The sequence below is a fragment of the Heteronotia binoei genome, chromosome 12 (assembly GCF_032191835.1).
Source record: "Heteronotia binoei isolate CCM8104 ecotype False Entrance Well chromosome 12, APGP_CSIRO_Hbin_v1, whole genome shotgun sequence".
NCBI lineage: Eukaryota > Metazoa > Chordata > Lepidosauria > Squamata > Gekkonidae > Heteronotia > Heteronotia binoei.
Genome location: NC_083234.1, coordinates 60,202,015 through 60,220,731, shown reverse-complemented (window position 1 = coordinate 60,220,731; position 18,717 = coordinate 60,202,015). Strand labels below are relative to the sequence as shown.

Sequence of the window (18,717 nt, the reverse complement as noted above, 5' to 3'; positions counted from 1 at the left end):
TTCTTCTTCCTGTTAATCACATAGTTAGAAGCTTAACTCTTTCTATCTATCTAGTGTTAACTCCCTCCCATACCTTGCTTTACATAATTGACCTTGGCTTACAGAGCAGTTCTTTGTGAACAAAAGGTAACCCTGACAACAGGATAAATCTTGTTTGCTTTTCTTCCTCAAGTATTTAATTCTTGACAAGCATAAAATATATACACATCCCTTAGCTTGTAGTGGTTGGCCATAGTAGAAAATGAAACTTTTTTGTCCAAGGACTTTTGGAAGATGTGCTTGCTGAGTAGCCAGATGATAAATATAAAAGCAACATTCATTGGAATAAGAACATAAACTGGAGAGTACTGCGAACTGACTGATGGGATGGTTTCCTTAGATCAACAATCACTTTCAGAGGGTCAAAACTGATTTGCTTATCAGGCTCCCAGAATTAATATTGCAGGTTGTTAGGGCCAGGTATACAGTATGGTATACCATAGAATATGCACCTCGAGGTGGCCATTCTCTGTAGGGGAACTGATCTGACTTCAGCTTTCCATCTGCCCACCTGCAGCCTCTACTTAGGAAAAGTACAGTCTTTCTCCACAGTAGGGATCAAAGCAGGAGGGAATAATGACAGGGTATAATGACACAGAGTCCACCCTGCAAAGCAGCCATTTTCTCCAGGGGCTTAGAAAGAAACACACTCTCTCCATTTACAAAATAGTATGAATGTGTAATACAAACTGCATTCACCAAAACACCTTAAATAAGCAATACACTAATACAGTTACAAAACCATTCCATGCACAGCAGAGCTACTATCCAGAATTCATAATGATTTATGATGAGTCTAACAAAAAACCAGAACTGGTCCAATTTCATTTTGGATGTGCTATCCTTCCTCAAGGGACTGTCTTGCCATATGTATTGGAACAGTAGACTTGAAGTGCCAAAATTTCTGCAGTTTCATAAAAATACAAAATATGGGATGTATTTATGGCAGTAGTCTAGGGCAAAACTATCTCACTCACTGCGGTCTACAAAAAAAAGAAATTGCAATTAAAACATGACTTAGAGCAGGGTTGCCCAAACTTTTCTTTCCTGCGGCCCCATTATTTTTACACTTCTCCTTTGTGGCCCACTAAAATTTGGAGGTGGAGCCAGAAGACTTTGAGGGTGGAGCTGGGAGACAGGAATTATGTCATTTCCTGTGGTGTCAAGGACCAAGTGATGTCACTTCCAGGGCACTCCCCCAAACCTGCCTCTTCTTTGGAAGTAAATACATTTTCAGAAAAAACTCATGCTGAGCCAAAAGGGGAGTGGAAAGTGGGCGGTCCTCTCTTTTCACCCCCACACCTGCATGCACCTATCTGTTTGTGTATTCTTCTCCAACTTGCAAGCACTCCTAATGCCCATGTTCAATTGCCTGCACCACCTACACATCCCTTCCTCAACAGCACTGGCCAGTGTATGCAATTGGGAGTGCTGTTGCCATTGCCATCAGGAATGCCAGCACTGTGCACCACCCACACTGGGCCCTGGCAGCTGCTCTACCTCAAAATATGTTGACACATTTAGTAGGCCCTTCCTTCAGCTGCTACTACTGGAACCCTGCCTCAAGCTACAACCAAGCTTGCTCGGTTTCAAGAAGATCTTTTGACAGCTATTTTTTATACTTTTCCTTGGCTGAAACACTAGAAAATTGCTGTGAAAGGTAGCAGAGAATTCCACTGCAATTAATAAATTAATTTCAAGTTATATGACGTTCATACAAGCTTTTCTGCAGTTATCCCAAAAAGGATATTTATGAGGGGCTTGCAGCTTTTTATTGGCTGTGTTTCCCATGCCTTTAAAAGCAACCTGTTGTGCAGATACTTAGTCAGTGAACTACTTTCATCCTTTTTAATATCTACAGGAGGAGTTTAATTTTGGTGTCAGACAGCTGTTAAAAGCAGGACCAGTAAAATGGTGCCAAGTTCATAGTACCATCTCTTCCAGTGCTGTTGAGATATACCGCAGTAATCTCCAATAATCTCTTTCTGCCCCACACCTCTTACTCTCACTCACTCACTCACACAGAAATCTCATAGAAGGCCACCTGGCTACAACTGGGGGTGCCAACTTTTCATTGGCAGAGCTCCTATGTCTTCAACAACAGTATGATGAACAGAAAAAATTCATCCAGTAAAAATGGAAGGAAAGAAAAAGAAAGGGAAAGAATGAAATGGAAGGAAAGGAAAAGAAAAGAAAAGAAAGACATGGAAAGGAAGAACATAAACATTAGAGGAGCCATGTTGGATCAGGCTAGTGGACTATCCAGTCCAAAATGCCCTCATACAATGCCCCAAAAGCACCAGAATGTCCACCAGTGGGGCTAGGGCACTAGAAGCCCTCCCACTATTGCTTCCCCTCTCCCAGCACCAAGAATACAGACAGAGCATCACTTGCAGAGAAAGAAAGAAAGAAAGAAAGAAAGAAAGAAAGAAAGAAAGAAAGAAAGAAAGAAAGAAAGAAAGAAAGAAAGGAAGGAAGGAAGGAAGGAAGGAAGGAAGGAAGGAAGAAGAAGAAAGAAAGAAAGAAAGAAAGAAAGAAAGAAAGAAAGAAAGAAAGAAAGAAAGAAAGAAAGAAAGAAAGAAAGAAAGAAAGAAAGAAAGAAAGAAAGAAAGAAAGAAAGAGGAGCAAAAAAAAAAAAAAAAAGCCTTCCTCACCATCAAATGACCCCAGTCAGCAAAAATTCTGCCCAGGGGTTGTTTGGTAAAAAAAAAAAAAATCTACTGGAATGCCCACTCTGCGCCCCTCTCAGTTGAAAAACACACACACACCCTTCTTTGCCACCCAGACCTCCCAGGGAAATCGCCCCAAAAGAACATACTACAAGGCACATGAAAGCTCATACCGTGAAGAACACTTCATGGGCCTAAAGTGCCAGTAGATGCTAGCTTTCCTCTCAAACACTAGGAGTGGGGGAGAAGGAAGGAGAAATGGGGCGGGGCAAGTTTTGCTGGGGCCGGGGCTAGCTTTGGCTTTTCTTGTTACCCGGTAGTGAGGCTTCTGTGGCCCAGTACCAGGTCACAACCCTGCATATGGGAAACACTGACTCAGAGGAACAAATCAAAACCCTGGAAACTTTACATAAGCAAACCTGTAGCCCAAAAATTTACAGAAAATTAGTTAAACAATGAAAACAACTGGAAGCTCTTGAAACAAAGTCAATTAAGCAACATCTTTATTTAAAACAGAAGTACTGGTATAGAAATCCTAAAACAATTTGCCTTTTGGCATAGAAGGTCAATAAAAAGTCTTCCAATTTTAATATAAAAATACAAAATATACAAACAATATTCCTATAAATCCTACTTGCCCTGGGTTCCTTATGTTCTTATTTGCTCTTGTAGGTATGCTTAATAGATTTAAGATCTATCATGTAAAATTGTTTTTATTAAGCATATCTACAAGAGCAATTTGTACCTTGTATGACAAAAAACATTGATAAGATTCAGTACTATAATCAAACAACTGTTTGTCTTAAAATCCATCATGTAAAAATGTTTATATTAAGCATATATGTAGGAGCAACTTGTACCATTAAAGATTGATATGATTCTGGCTAACAGGTGAGCACTATCAGCACTTTAAGCTTTTATTCCTGGCTTCAACTGTGACAAACTGAATGCAATTGAATGCTGATGGATACAAATTGGTAGAGGTGTTCCATGAATAAAAAAGAAAAAAGAATTTAAGGAAGTCAGGGTAAGTAGGATTTATAGGAAGTCATGTGCTAGAATGTATTGCCTAATCTATGGAAAATATTGTTTGTATATTTTGTATTTTTATGAAACTGCAGAAATATTGGCACTTCGAGTCTATTGTTCCAATACATATGGCAAGACAGTCCCTTGAGGAAGGATAGCACATCCGAAATTAAATTGGACTGGTTCTGTTTTTTTGGACTCATCATAAATCATTATGAATTCTGGACAGTAGCTATATTGTGCATGGGATGGTTTTGTAACTGTATTAGTGTATTGCTTATTTAAGGTGTTTTGGTGAATGCAGTATGTATTAAACATTGCTACTATTTTGTAAACAGAGTGTGTTTCTTTCTAAATTTCTGTACCTCCATGGTCCTGAGCATTTCTGACGATTTTCTCCAGGGAAGCTGATCTCTGCCATCTGGAGAGCAGTTGTAGTTCTGAGTGATCTCCAACCCTCAGCTGGAGATTGGCAACAGTGGTTCCCTTTGAAGAAATGACTGGTTTGGAGGGAGCAGTCTGTGGCACTGTACCTGTTTGAGGTCCCACCCCTTCTCAAACCCCACCTTTTCTAGGCTCCACCCCTTAAATCTCCAAGAATTTCCCAATCTGGAGTTGGCAACCCTATCTCCTTCCCAGTAGCAAGCAGCCAGACCTAGGGTAGCCTGGTGATCTCCTGGGATTACAACTGAACTCCAGACAACAGATCTCTATTTGGAGAAAATAACTGCTTCAGAGGGTGGACTCTGGCATTTTATTCAGCTGAGGCCTCTCCCTTTACTGACAGAAGCAGCCTTGGTTGCCTAGCAACAGCCTCTGGCTAGCAGCTTCCCCCGTGGCCCAATTCTTGTCAGTCCTGGGGTGAGGCTGAGAGAAGGAGGGAGTGACAGGAAAGAGGTGGCCTCCATGGCCTCTGAAGAAACATGGCGTGGCTGGCCTTGTTGCCTAGTCACATTATCACCTTCATTCCTTATTTCTCCATCATCTCCCCACCACTGCTGCCTACTTTCTCTTCTGAATGCCACATAGAGTGGGTGGGAGAGAGGAGCAGGCCCAGCAAATGGCATGCAAGCTCTCTTGAGTGGTGGTTGATGGGCCAAGCACTAGTGGAGTGCACATACCATAGCCAATGGGAAAGCCAGACTGAGGCTATGGTGCTGTCGCATAGCTGCTCTCAACCAAATGCCTGGTGGAACATCTCTGTCTTGCACACCCTGTTGAAAGTTCATAACTCCCACAGGGTGTGGATGTTTTCCGACATAGCATTCAACCAAGAGGGGGCCAGGGCTGAAAAAGTGCTGGCCCGATTTTGGACAGTTGGATTTCTCTCAGGCTGGGGATCATCAGGAGGTCCTTCTTAAAATCAAAAAGGTGGCAGAGCAGTTTTTAAACTAAATCTTGGGGGAAAGCTGACAGGAGATGAAATGTCTCTGGTTCGGGAGGACTCATCTCAAAGAGATGAAGGGTTAACTGGTACTTTTTGGGTAATGGATCAGAGTTGTTCGCTGAGATGGTGACAAACAGTATGGAGTGTTTGACAAAGTCTTGAGGCAGCAGGAGGAAGGTTGCAGGCCTAACTTGCCTGGGAAGTTATAGATGTTTGTATACAAATGCTAGAAGTGTTCGAAGTAGAATTGGTGAGTTGGAATGTTTAGTGTTGGGGGAAAACATAGACATTGTGGGAATTTCAGAAACTTGGTGGAATGAGGAGAATCAGTGGAATGCTGTGATTCCTGGATATGTTATATCGGAAGGATAGGGAGGGAAGGGTTGGAGGTGGAGTGATTCTGTATGTCAGAGAGGGTATACAGTCCAGTAAGACTGAGGTCAAAGAATTAGATTCCCTTCTAGAAATGCTTTGGGTCGAAATAGAGGGCCCAAAAGAAATTTAACTATGGGAGTTTGTTATCACCTACCAAATCAAAAGATAGAGGACGATTATAATATGATGGAAGGATTAAAGATGGTGGCTAAACGTAAAAACTGTGTCGTAATAAGTGATTTTAATTACCCACAGATTGATTGGGTCAATATGTGTTCAGGTCGAGAGAGAGAGAGATTGAGTTTCTAGATGCTCTCAATGACTGTGCTATGGAGCAGATGGTCTCAGAACCTACCAGGGGTGGGGCGATCCTGGATTTGGTCCTAAGTAATGCCCAAGACTTGGTGAGAGATGTAAAAGTGATCGCACCGCTTGGGAGCAGTGACCATAACTTTATTGATTTCACCATTTGTATAAATAGAGAGTTGCCCCAAGAGACCAGCGCAACCACGTTTAACTTTAAAAGGGGTAAATTCTCTGAGATGAGGCGGCATATGAAGAGGAAACTGAAAGGAAAGGTAAATACAGTCAAAACCCTTGGGGAAGCTTGGAGGCTATTTAAAACTGCAATCCTAGAAGCTCAGATAAAATATATACCACAAGTTAGGAAAAGCACAAACAGGTATAAGAAAAGACCTGCATGATTAACAAACAAACTAATGGAAGCTGTAAAAGGTAAGAAGGGCTGCTTTAAGCGGTGGAAAGCTAGTCCAAGTGAGATTAATGAAAGGGAACACAGGCTGTGGCAAATCAAATGCAAGACTGTGATCAGGCAGGCAAAAAGGGACTATGAGGAGCATATTGCAAAAAACATAAAGACCAACAATAAAAAATTCTTCAAATATATTAGAAGCAGGAAACCAGCCAGGGAGGCAGTGGGGCCCTTGGATGACAAAGGAGTAAAAGGATTACTGAAGGAGGATAGGGAAATGGCTGAGAAGCTGAATGCATTTTTTGCCTCAGTCTTCACTGTGGAAGATGAGAAGTGTTTGCCAGCTCCAGAACCACTTATTTTGGAAGGGGTGTTGAAAGACCTGAGTCAGATTGAGGTGACAAGAGAGGAGGTCCTTCAACAGATAGACGAATTAAAAACTAATAAGTCACCAGGTCCGGATGGCATACATCCAAGAGTTCTGAAAGAACTCAAAGTTGAATTTGTGGATCTTCTGACAAAAATATGTAATCCTTCACTGAAATCTGCCTCTGTTCCTGAGGATTGGAGAGTAGCAAATGTCACCCCCATCTTTAAAAAGGGTTCCAGAGGAGATCCGGGAAATTACAGGCCAGTCAGTGTGACTTCAATACCGGGAAAGTTGGTAGAAACCATTATCAAGGACAGAATGAGTAGGTACATTGATGAACACGGGTTATTGAGGAAGACTCAGCATGGGTTCTGTAAGGGAAGATCTTGCCTCACTAACCTGTTACATTTCTTTGAGGGGGTGAACAAACATGTGGACAAAGGAGAACCAATAGTTGTTTACTTTGACTTCCAAAAAGCTTTTGATAAAGTTCCTCATCAAAGGCTCCTTAGTAAGCTTGAAAGTCATGGAGTAAAAGGACAGGTCCTCTTGTGGATCAAAAACTGGCTAATTAATAGGAAGCATAGAGTGAGTATAAATGGGCAGTCTTCACAGTGGAGGATGGTCAGCAGTGGGGTGCCGCAGGGCTCGGTACTGGGTCCTATGCTCTTTAACTTGTTCATAAATTTTTTGGAGTTGGGAGTAAGCAGTGAAGTGGCCAAGTTTGCAGATAACACTCAATTGTTCAGGGTGGTGAGAACCAGAGAGGATTGTGAGGCACTCCAAAGGGATCTGTTGAGGCTGGGTGAGTGGGCGTCAACATGGCAGATGAGCTTCAATGTGGCCAAGTGCAAAGTAATGCACATTGGGGCCAAAAATCCCAGCTACAAATACAAGTTGATGGGTTGTGAACTGGCAGAGACTGACCAAGAGAGAGATCTTGGGGTCGTGGTAGATAACTCACTGAAAATGTCAAGACAGTGTGCGTTTGCAATAAAAAAGGCCAAAGCCATGCTGGGAATTATTAGGAAAGGAAATCAGCCAGTATCATAATGCCCCTGTATAAATCGATAGTGCGGTCCCATTTGGAATACTGTGTACAATTCTGGTCACGGCACCTCAAAAAGGATATTATAGCATTGGAAAAAGTCCAGAAAAGGGCAACTAGAATGATTAAAGGGTTGGAACACTTTCCCTATGAAGAAAGTTTAAAACGCTTGGGGCTCTTTAGCTTAAGAACATAAGAACATAAGAGAAGCCATGTTGGATCAGGCCAACGGCCCATCCAGTCCAACACTCTGTGTCACACAGTGGCAATTTTTTTTATATATACACACACACTGTGGCTAATAGCCACTGATTGACCTGTGCTCCATATTTTTATCTGAACCCCTCTTGAAGGTGGCTATACTTGTGGCCACACCACCTCCTGTGGCAGTGAATTCCACATGTTAATCACCCTTTGGGTGAAGAAGTACTTCCTTTTATCCGTTTTAACCTTTCTGCTCAGCAATTTCATTGAATGCCCACGAGTTCTTGTATTGTGAGAAAGGGAGAAAAGTACTTCTTTCTCTATTTTCTCCATCCCATGCATTATCTTGTAAACCTCTATCACGTCACCCCGCAGTCGACGTTTCTCCAAGCTAAAGAGTCCCAAGCGTTTCAACCTTTCTTCATAGGGAAAGTGCTCCAGCCCTTTATTCATTCTAGTTGCCCTTCTCTGGACTTTCTCCAATGCTATAATATCCTTTTTGAGGTGCGGCGACCAGAACTGCACACAGTACTCCAAATGAGACCGCACCATCGATTTATACAGGGGCATTATGATACTGGCTGATTTGTTTTCAATTCCCTTCCTAATAATTCCCAGCATGGCGTTGGCCTTTTTTATTGCAAACGCACACTGTCTTGACATTTTCAGTGAGTTATCTACCACGACCCCAAGATCTCTCTCTTGGTCAGTCTCTGCCAGTTCACACCCCATCAACTTGTATTTGTAGCTGGGATTCTTGGCCCCAATGTGCATTACTTTGCACTTGGCCACATTGAACCGCATCTGCCACGTTGACGCCCACTCACCCAGCCTCAACAGATCCCTTTGGAGTGCCTCACAATCCTCTCTGGTTCTCACCACCCTGAACAATTTAGTGTCATCCGCAAACTTGGCCACTTCACTGCTCACTCCCAACTCTAAATCATTTATGAACAAGTTAAAGAGCATGGGACCCAGTACCGAGCCCTGCGGCACCCCACTGCTTACCGTCCCCACTGCGAAGACTGCCCATTTATACTCACTCTCTGCTTCCTATTACTCAGCCAGTTTTTGATCCACAAGAGGACCTGTCCTTTTACTCCATGACTCTCAAGCCTTCTAAGGAGCCTTTGATGAGGAACTTTATCAAAAGCTTTCTGGAAGTCAAGGTAAACAACATCTATCGGGTCTCCTTTGTCCACATGTTTGTTCACCCCCTCAAAGAAATGTAACAGGTTAGTGAGGCAAGATCTTCCCTTGCAGAACCCATGCTGAGTCTTCCTCAATAACCTGTGTTCATCAATGTGCCTACTCATTCTGTCCTTGATAATGCTTTCTACCAACTTTCCCGGTATTGAAGTCAGACTGACTGGCCTGTAATTTCCCGGATCTCCTCTGGAACCCTTTTTAAAGATGGGGGTGACATTTGCTACCTTCCAGTCCTCAGGAACGGACGCAGATTTCAATGAAAGTTTACAGATTTTTGTTAGAAGATCCACAAGTTCAACTTTGAGTTCTTTCAGAACTCTCGGATGTATCCCATCCGGACCCGGTGACTTATTAGTTTTTAATTCATCTATCTGTTGAAAGACCTCCTCTTTTGTCACCTCAATCTGACTCAGGTCTTTCAACACCCCTTCCAAAATTAGCTTGGAGAAATGTCGACTGCGGGGTGACATGATAGAGGTTTACAAGATTATGCATGGGTTGGAGAAAGTAGAGAAAGAAGTACTTTTCTCCCTTTCTCACAATACAAGAACTCGTGGGCATTCGATGAAATTGCTGAGCAGTCGGGTTAAAACGGATAAATGGAAGTACTTCTTCACCCAAAGGTGGCTCAGTGGTAGAGCATCTGCTTGGGAAGCAGAAGGTCCCAGGTTCAATCCCCGGCATCTCCAAAAAAGGGTCCAGGCAAATTGGTGTGAAAAACCTCAGCTTGAGACCCTGGAGAGCCGCTGCCAGTCTGAGAAGACAATACTGATTTTGATGGACCAAGTGTCTGATTCAGTATAAGGCAGCTTCATATGTTCATATGGCCAGTCAAAGCTCCTCGCAAATAAAGGGTTGATGCTTTGAGCCAGCTTGTCTCTCTCGAAAGGACCCAGGAACTGGTGGTTGTTTTAACATTCAGTTTGATCCAGAGTTTTAGAATCTTCAAATCGCCTGCCACTGTTCCGCTTTAATTATTTTCGTTTTACATTTAAGCGTTTCGATTGGGTGTGTGTGTCTCTGATCAGAGGGCAGCTGGAATACCAGTGCTTAGTTAAATGTATATATGATTGCTTGGAAATCGTGTCAACACTGCAAAAACAATACAAATTTAAATTACTAGATGAGGCAAGCAATGATATGTAAAAATTTCAAGTGCTGTCAGTTCTCATGCAAATTACTGCACATTGTGGTGCCTTTTGGAGGAGTCTTTTAAAATGCATGAAAACTTCTACAATACAAATTTGAAACACCTGTAGAGAGAAGACCAGATCAAAACTAGCGTGGAGAAAAACGTTGCAGCAGCAACTCGGAAACTCATCTCACTGAAACAAATGTAGATGCTTTGGGCAGCAACGATGCAAAACAGTTGTGAGAACATTAGGTAATGTAAAAGGTGAGTTTCCAATGCGGTGATTGTTGTTGTTCAGTCGTACAGTTGAGTCCGACTCTTTGCAACCCCATGGACAAAGTCACGCCAGGCCCTCCTGTCTTCCACCATCCTCCGAAGTTTGCTCAAATTCATGTTTGTTACATCAGTAACACTGTCCAGCCATCTCATCTTTTACCATTCCCTTCTTCTTTTGACTTCTGTCCCAGCATCAGGATCTTCTCCATTGAGTGCTCCCTTCTCATTTGGTGGCCAAAGTATTTGAGCTTCAGCTTCAGCATCTGACCTTCCAGTGAACTGTCTGGGTTGATTTCCCTTAGGACTGACTGATTTAATCTTTTTGCAGTCCAAGGGACTCTCAAGAGTCTTCTCTAGCACCACAGCTCAAAAGCATCTATTCTTCTGCACTCGGCCTTCCTTATGGCCCAGCTCTCACAGCCCTACATTACTACTGGGAATACTATCGCTTTAACTATATGGACTTTTGTTAGCAGGGTGATGTCTTTACTTTTTATTACGCTGCCCAGGATCGCCATAGCTGTCCTCCCAAGGAACAAACGTCTTTTAATGTCATGGCTACAGTCACCATCTGCAGTGATCTTGGATCCCAGAAATGTTAAGTCTGTCACAACTTCCATGTCTTCCCCTTCTATTTGCAAAGGTGTGATGGGGCCAGATGCCATGATCTTAGTTTTTTTGATGTTGAGTTTCAAGCCTACTTTTGTGCTCTCCTCTTTCACCCTCAACAAGAGGTTCTTTAGGTCCTCCTCATTTTCTGCCATTAGAGTAGTGTCATCTGCATATCTGAGGTTGTTGATGTTTTTCCTGGCAATCTTAATTCCGGTTTGTGCTTCATCCAGGCCAGCATTCCGTATGATGCACTCTGCATATAAATTAAATAAGCAGGGTGACAATATACATCCTTAAGAACATAAGAACTTAAGAGAAGCCATGTTGGATCAGGCCAACGGCCCATCAAGTCCAACACTCTGTGTCACACAGTGGCAAAAAATGTTATATACACACATACACTGTGGCTAATAGCCACTGATGGACATGTGCTCCATATTTTTATCTAAACCCTTCTTGAAGGTGGCTATACTTGTGGCCGCCACCACCTCCTGTGGAAGTGAATCCTTGTCGAACTCCTTTTCCTATTCTAAAAACCAATCAGTGATTCCATATCCCATTTTGATAGTTGCTTCTTGATCCTTATACAGGTTTCTTGGGAGACATATGAGGTGGTCTGGTACTCCCATTTCTTTAAGGATTTGCCACAGTTTGTTGTGATCCACATAATCAAAGGATTTAACATAGTCAATTAAGCAGAAATGGACGTTTTTCTGATACTCCCGTGCTTTCTCCATAATCCATCGAATGTTGGTAATTTGATCTCTAGTTCCTCTACCTCTCCGAAACCCAGCTTGAACTTCTGGTAGTTCCCGATCTACATGCTGCTGAAGCCTAGCTTGTAGGATCTTTAACATGACCTTGCTGGCATGTGAAATGAGTGCAATGGTGCGATAGTTTGAACATTCCTTGGCATTACCTTTCTTTGGGATTGGAATATAAACCGATCTTTTCCAATCCTGTAACCACTATTGTGTTTTTCAAATTTGTTGACATAATGTGTGCATCACTTTAACAGCATCGTCTTTTAGGACTTTGAATAGTTCAACTGGGATACCATCATCTCCACTCACTTTGTTGTTAGTAATGCTTTCTAAAGCCCATTTGACTTCACTCTCTAGGATGTCTGGCTCAAGGTCATTGATTTCACTGTCAAGGTTGTTCGGGACATTGAGATCCTTCTTGTATAATTCTTCTGTGTATTCTTGCCACCTCTTCCTGATCTCTTCTGCTTCTGTTAGGTCCCTACCATTTTTGTCCTTTATCATGGCTATCTTTGCATGAAACGTTCCCTTGATTTCTCCAATTTTCTTGAATAGATTTCTTGTCCTTCCCATTCGGTGATAGAGAGTCGCAAACTGTCAGTGTAAAAACACCCAGTGCCTAGTAAGTACTCTAACCACAGCCAAAGGTGGATATAACACTGGAGAGCCATTACCAATCTGAGTAGATGGATTTGGGATGGGGTGGGGAGAAGGTTGTAATGCCCAATCGTTTCACATTTTCCTAGGCTCAGAGCATTTTATAAATTTAGTTTATATTTTTAGTTTCTGCTTTTTCTTGATGCTTTATTTTTAAAATGTTTTATTTTAAAAATTGCATTGCCAAATCCCGCTATTTCCCCATTCCATTTTAAACAAAATATCACAAGAGTTTTAAGCATGTTTGTATTTTAATTTAAAAATAATGTCCCTGTGTTTATCGGTATCCTTTAAAAAGTTTATATCTCTGTTACCTGGCATTACATTTTATCAGGGCTTTTTGTAGAAAAAGTCCATCAGGAACTCATTTGAATATTAGAGCACACCCCATGACACCAAGTCAACTGGAAACTGCATTCCTGTGTGTTCCTGTTACCTCCCCCCACACACACATTTAATAACACGCATTAAGATACACAAGAAGTCCTATTGGTGTCAAATGCGGCCCTTGTAACAAATTATTTCAACACCCCTAATCTAAATGAATGGCTCCCTCCTTCCACTGCTCTTATCTCTACACCACCACTTCACTAAACTGTCCAGAAACATTCATGGCCATAAGTGAGATCTATCTCAGCCATATCCCCTATCTTACAGTGCTATTTGATGGAGCACTTTGCTGACATTCCCAACCAAAGACATATTCTATCTCCACAGACTTATGTCCCTAATGAGAGATTCCTTGGAAGCGGAGATTGCTTTGTAGCCCTGCAATGAAACAAAAAGCCAACATTCACTGGAACATAAACATTTTCTCCTTATGCTTGCAGAGCTTTATGTACAGATTGCTGGACGACTTTCCTTGGATCAATTATCATTTTCCAAGGATTCTCAACTGGGTTCCCGTTCGGCTCCCTGAAGACATGTTGTAGTATATTGGTGCCAAGTATCTTCCTCGAAGAGGAAATGTTGAATGGGTCATTGGAAGTGAATACATGTTTAGGGAAAAGATGGCTCTCAAAGAAGAAAACAGCAGCATCTGGATGTTGGTTCTTCAGGTTCTGCATCATGCTTTTCCAGTCTGGATATTTAATGGGCAGAATAATTTATCAATGTCATTCAGCAGCACATATTTTCTCCTATACATGTTGCGATAGACACAGTCATTTAAGGCTGTGATTTGTCCATAGTAGCCAATGTCCTTAGGATCTGCTGCGTGATGCCACTGAGAAGAAACATCGAGGTATGAGTCAATGGGCCAGGGAATTATTTCAACAATCCCTTCTGCGACATTAAAGTCCAGCACTTTCCCCATAAACTTGCTGCAGCTGTTCTTGTAGATCACGACTCGGCCCACCCCAAGGATTTTATACATCTCCAAGCTCTGTACAAACTGCAGGACATTGTTGTATTCCCCAAACATGGTGGAAATGCAAATTGTAAGGTCCACAAGGGAACCCTCAGGTTCATGGTTTCTTATTTCAAATAGTGACAACGGATCAGTATTGTTCTTTGGAGATCTTTGGATTGTTACATAATTTGGATCCGGTCTTCTAGTAGTGGACAAAGCAAGTGTGTGGCACCATAAGGGAATTCAAATCTATCAGAATGGACCTGTATTTCAACCTTGGAAATTTGTGATTCACGATTGAATGGGTGGCAAAACTGGCAGTGAAGTTCCTTGCCCTCTTTGTGGTGTACTAATGCAACCACTCATGTCATTCTGTTCTTCCTGCTGTCAAAGTATGGAGCGATGTTGAAGGTTCTGTTATCTCTTAAGGGTGTGATGGTGTCATTGACAACAATCCCTTGGCAGAGGCTGTTCTTCACCACTGGCATGAAAGAGAATTTTTGATTCTGGAGGTAGAAATAGGTTATTATTGACATGAAGGTGACGATATAAACACTGGAAATCAGTTTTGATTTCATGCAAGAGCTCTTCATTTTGGGCATCTTTCAAACTTGTCAGTGAAAGGAGATCAGACATTCTGTAGATGATAGAAAAACACAATACAGAGTTAGGGAAGAACTACTGGAGGTGTTTTTAAGTGAATATTTGATGCCCCAACATGTGCTTGGCGTGAAAGTTTAGAGGAACAGCTGGGGAAACAGACATGATGTACACAGATCAAGGGAAGCTTATAGGTTAATTAAACAACAGACATGGTAGTGCTGCTAACACATAATATAAAAGGAATGGAGACCGGAATTTTCATATATGCGTGTGTCATAAAATGTAATGCCATGTAGCAGAGATATTAACTTCATAAATGTCACAGACAAACACATACAGATTTTTTTTAAACTTAAAAAAACAAGCTTAAAACATTAACACTTTTGCAATGTTTTGTATATTTAACAGTCTCTGATAACTGACACCTCTTTCTTTGAATTATTGCATCAAAATCTGACAACATTGTCTGTGCTGTAGTAATCTTGAGTATGCTTGTCAGGTGTTCAGGTGTATATCTGTAAGTTGCAAGCCTTATTTTGATTTATTGACATTAATTACAGAAATCTCATGGCCAATGCTTTGAGCCTGAGACCCAGAGGAAAACATGAAATGCCTAGGCATTGTGAGCTTTTGTACATAAGTTGCTTCATGTGCTGGTCAAGAACATGTGAAGGTACTATGACACAGATTGAGGACTATGTGTTTATTTACAAAACTACAGTCTTCCCCAGAGAAATAACTAAAACTCCTATGAGGCAGTGCAAGAATAGAGAGACAGCAATGTATTGTGGTCAGGATCAGCCTACTTATCTGGGAAGCCTAGGTTAAAAATCCCCAGTCTACAAAGGAAATGTACTGGGTGAACTTGGTCTGGAAACACTCTCAGCTTAACCTACTTCACTGGCTTGTTATTTCTTATCTAAATAGTTCACATTGCTCTTCTACTGAGAAAGACTTTATCATGAAGGCATGTATACAGTGAAAAGGGGGAGGCAAACTCAGTTGCATCCAGGAGAGCCCTGGCATAACAAGGCAACAAATATCAATCTCTCTCTCTGTAGCAAGATAAAATAAATAAAACTTTGTTGACCTTAAAGGTGCTTTGCATCTGTCCTTGTGATCAAGGAAAAGGAAGCTCTGGCTTTTTCCCTCCCTCCCCAGGGTACAAGGAGGGGGAGGAGACTCAGCCAATGGAGGAAAGAGAGGCTTGGCTCAGTAGCTGTGCTGTGTGATTGAGAGAGTCTGGCAAAACAAGCTCTGCCTCCCCCCCTTCCTCCCCAAAGGAGAAAATAGAGGCTTTGCTCTGCAGCTCCTGTGTGATTGAGCAAGCCTAGCAAAGCAAGCTGTGATGCAGAAGGAAGCAAAAGAGAGGGAGAAAGAAGCAGACTTGTTCGTGGGCCTGAAAGGAGCCTTCCGAGGGCCTGATCCATCCCCTGAACCAAACATTTGACACTCCTGTTCTAATGCAAAGAGCCACATTTGCCCATCAGTAGCAAACTTCAGAATCACAAGAGAATACATTCTTGGGAAACTTCCTTCTGCTTGAATCAATGGGGTATCCTAAAGAACATTTAATGAGTAAAAGAACCCCTTTTCCAATCTCCTGTCACTCATGTCAAACTAAATATATTCAAGGTAATGCCAGAAATATAGCTTCCCCCCTCTATTCATAGCAGTTCTTTAATTTCTTCCTCACATGATTTTGTTTTGTCATTATACATTATCCACCGTGATATGAAGCCTCAACACTTAATTTTACAGTGACATCAAATTCTGGAGCACTCTCCCCCTAGTCTTTCTTTCTGTATCACGTCAGTAACTGAGAATTTACTGTCAACTCAGTTGCCTTGCATATTTGAGTAGGGTTGTCAAGTCCAATTCTAGAAATATCTGGGGACTTTGGGGGTGGAGCCAGGAGACATTGGGGTAGAGCCAGGAGCGAGTTTGTGACAAGCATAATCTCTCCTCCTCCCCATCCCCACACACCCATGCTCTCTTCTTCCCTTCGACTTGGACCATGCCACAGCAGTTTTAAAATATGAAATGCAACCAGGTCTTGTCCACATGAAAATGTGAAGCTGTCTTATACCCATCTCTCTAGTGCAGGTGTGGCCAAACTGTGGCTCAGGAGCCACATGTGGCTCTTTCACACACATTGTGTGGCTCTTGAAGCCCCTACCAGAGAAGGCTTTTGTCTCTTTAAACCACTTCCTCAAGCCAAGACAGCCAGTGGCTTGGAGAATACATTTAAAGTTCAAGTTGCTTTCTTACCACCTCTCCCTCCCTACTCCCTCCCATCATCTATTTTCCTTCCTTCCTTCCTTCCTTCCTTCCTTCCTTCCTTCCTTCCTTCCTTCCTTCCTTCCTTCCTTCCTTCCTTCCTTCCTTCCTTCCTTCCTTCCTTCCTTCTCTTAGACATCTGATGTTCATGTCTGGTGGCTCTCACACATCTGACATTTATTCTATGTGGCTCTTACGTTAAGCAAGTTTCGCCACCCCTGCCCTAGTGGGTCCCATCTAACCCCCTCCCTAAAACTGCAGGAACACCTGCAAGGAATTTTCCTCTGTGTGTTGTGCTTGGGGGCTGCAATGAATCTTCAATGAATCCAGAATCCACCATCCAAAGCAGCCATCTTCTCCAGGAAAACTGATTTCCTGTTGCCTGGAGATTTGTTGTAATCCCAGGAGGTTTCCAGCTACCACCTGGGGGTTGGCAACCCTGTTCTGCACCCATGCTCAGATGGGTATAATGCCACAGGGTCCACCTTCCAAAGCAGATATTTTCTCCAGGCGAACTGACCTCCATCACCTGGAGATCAGTTGTAAAAGCCAGCAACCTCCAGCTACCACCTGGAGCAGGGGTGGCCAAATCATGACTCAGGAGCTACAGATGGTTCTTTTGCAACTATTGTGTGGCTCTCAAAGCCCCCACCACCCCATCGGCCAGCTTGAAGAAGGATTTGTTTCATTAAATCCCTCTCCAAATCAAGCCACTCAGAGCCCTCTCTGTGGGCACACGTGCTCCCTGTCCTCCCCCGTGCACAAGGCTCGGCTCCCCCCCTGCCAACCCCCCCCCCCACCTTCTCTCCCTCCCTGGAGCTGCAATGCAGCCATGCTCCGTGGCCTCCCTCCTCCTAAGAGGGACGCCGAGCCATGCTGCGCCAAAGCTGGACCCTACCGGCTTCGATGCAGCCAGTGCGCCTTCTCACTCTTTGAAGCCGGAAGTAAGACAGAACAAAGCTTTCTCCTGTACAGGCTTCAAAGAGTTAGAAGGTGCGCTGGCCACATCAAAGCTGGTTGAGTCAAGCTTTGGCGCAGTGCAGCTCAGTGCGCCTCTGAAAAGGAGGGGGGGCCACAGAGCGTAGCTTACTGTAGATTACTTCCGAGTAACCATGGAGAGCAAGCCTAATGAGGAAAGGCTAAGGGAAACCACATGTTTCAATTGAGTTCCTTGGGCTTTTGGGAATTGTAGTTAATAGCTATGAGATCCAGAGGCTGCAATAGGGCTACCTAATTAGCCTTGCAGCCATTTGGGTGGTTCTTATCACATCTCCTACTCAAATGGCTATGCTGGGGCAGCACTTACAGTTTTCGGGCCGCTTCCGGTTTTACAGGAAGTAGTCTGACTAAACTTATTTTGGGGCGGGAAAGTCCTTGCCAGATCCCAGGATCCCCCGATGGGACCTGGGGTTGGGATCCCTAGGAAATGTGGTTCTCAAAGAAGAAAACACCATCTTTTGGATATTGCTCCTGAAGGTTCTGTGTCATGGTTTTCCAGCCGGGATGTTTCACCGGCAGGATAATTTCATCAATGTCATTCAGCAGCAGATATTTACTTTTGGACTTGTACATCCTTAGTCTCAGTAAAATGCAACAACTTCCAACTGGGTCTATTTGTGCTTATTAGTTCTTTGCAACGAAGACACTAAAATTTCATGCATGTACCAGACATAACAAATATGAAGCATTCTGCCTTCTGAAAGTAGTAAAGTAAGGTTAAGTTTGAGCAGGAAGGACATATTAGCATGTTTTCTGAAACCTTAGTCTCGTTTCCAGAAATACACATATTCCCCACCACTAGCATCAAACCATCTCCACTTCCAAGTACTTACCCAGTTCATTGCATGCAACTCTTTTGCAACTATTGTGTGGCTCTCAAAGCCCCCACCACCCCATCGGCCAGCTTGGAGAAGGATTTGTTTCATTAAATCCCTCTCCAAACCAAGCCACTCAGAGATGGGCCACATCTCTCCAAACCAAGCCACTTATGAGATGGGATA

General features: G+C 42.8%; 1 pseudogene; it reads right to left on the bottom strand.

The window, feature by feature from the left end:
- Positions 1-13,134: 13,134 nt before the first annotated feature.
- Positions 13,135-14,436, bottom strand: LOC132580013 (uncharacterized; annotated as a pseudogene).
- Positions 14,437-18,717: the final 4,281 nt, after the last annotated feature.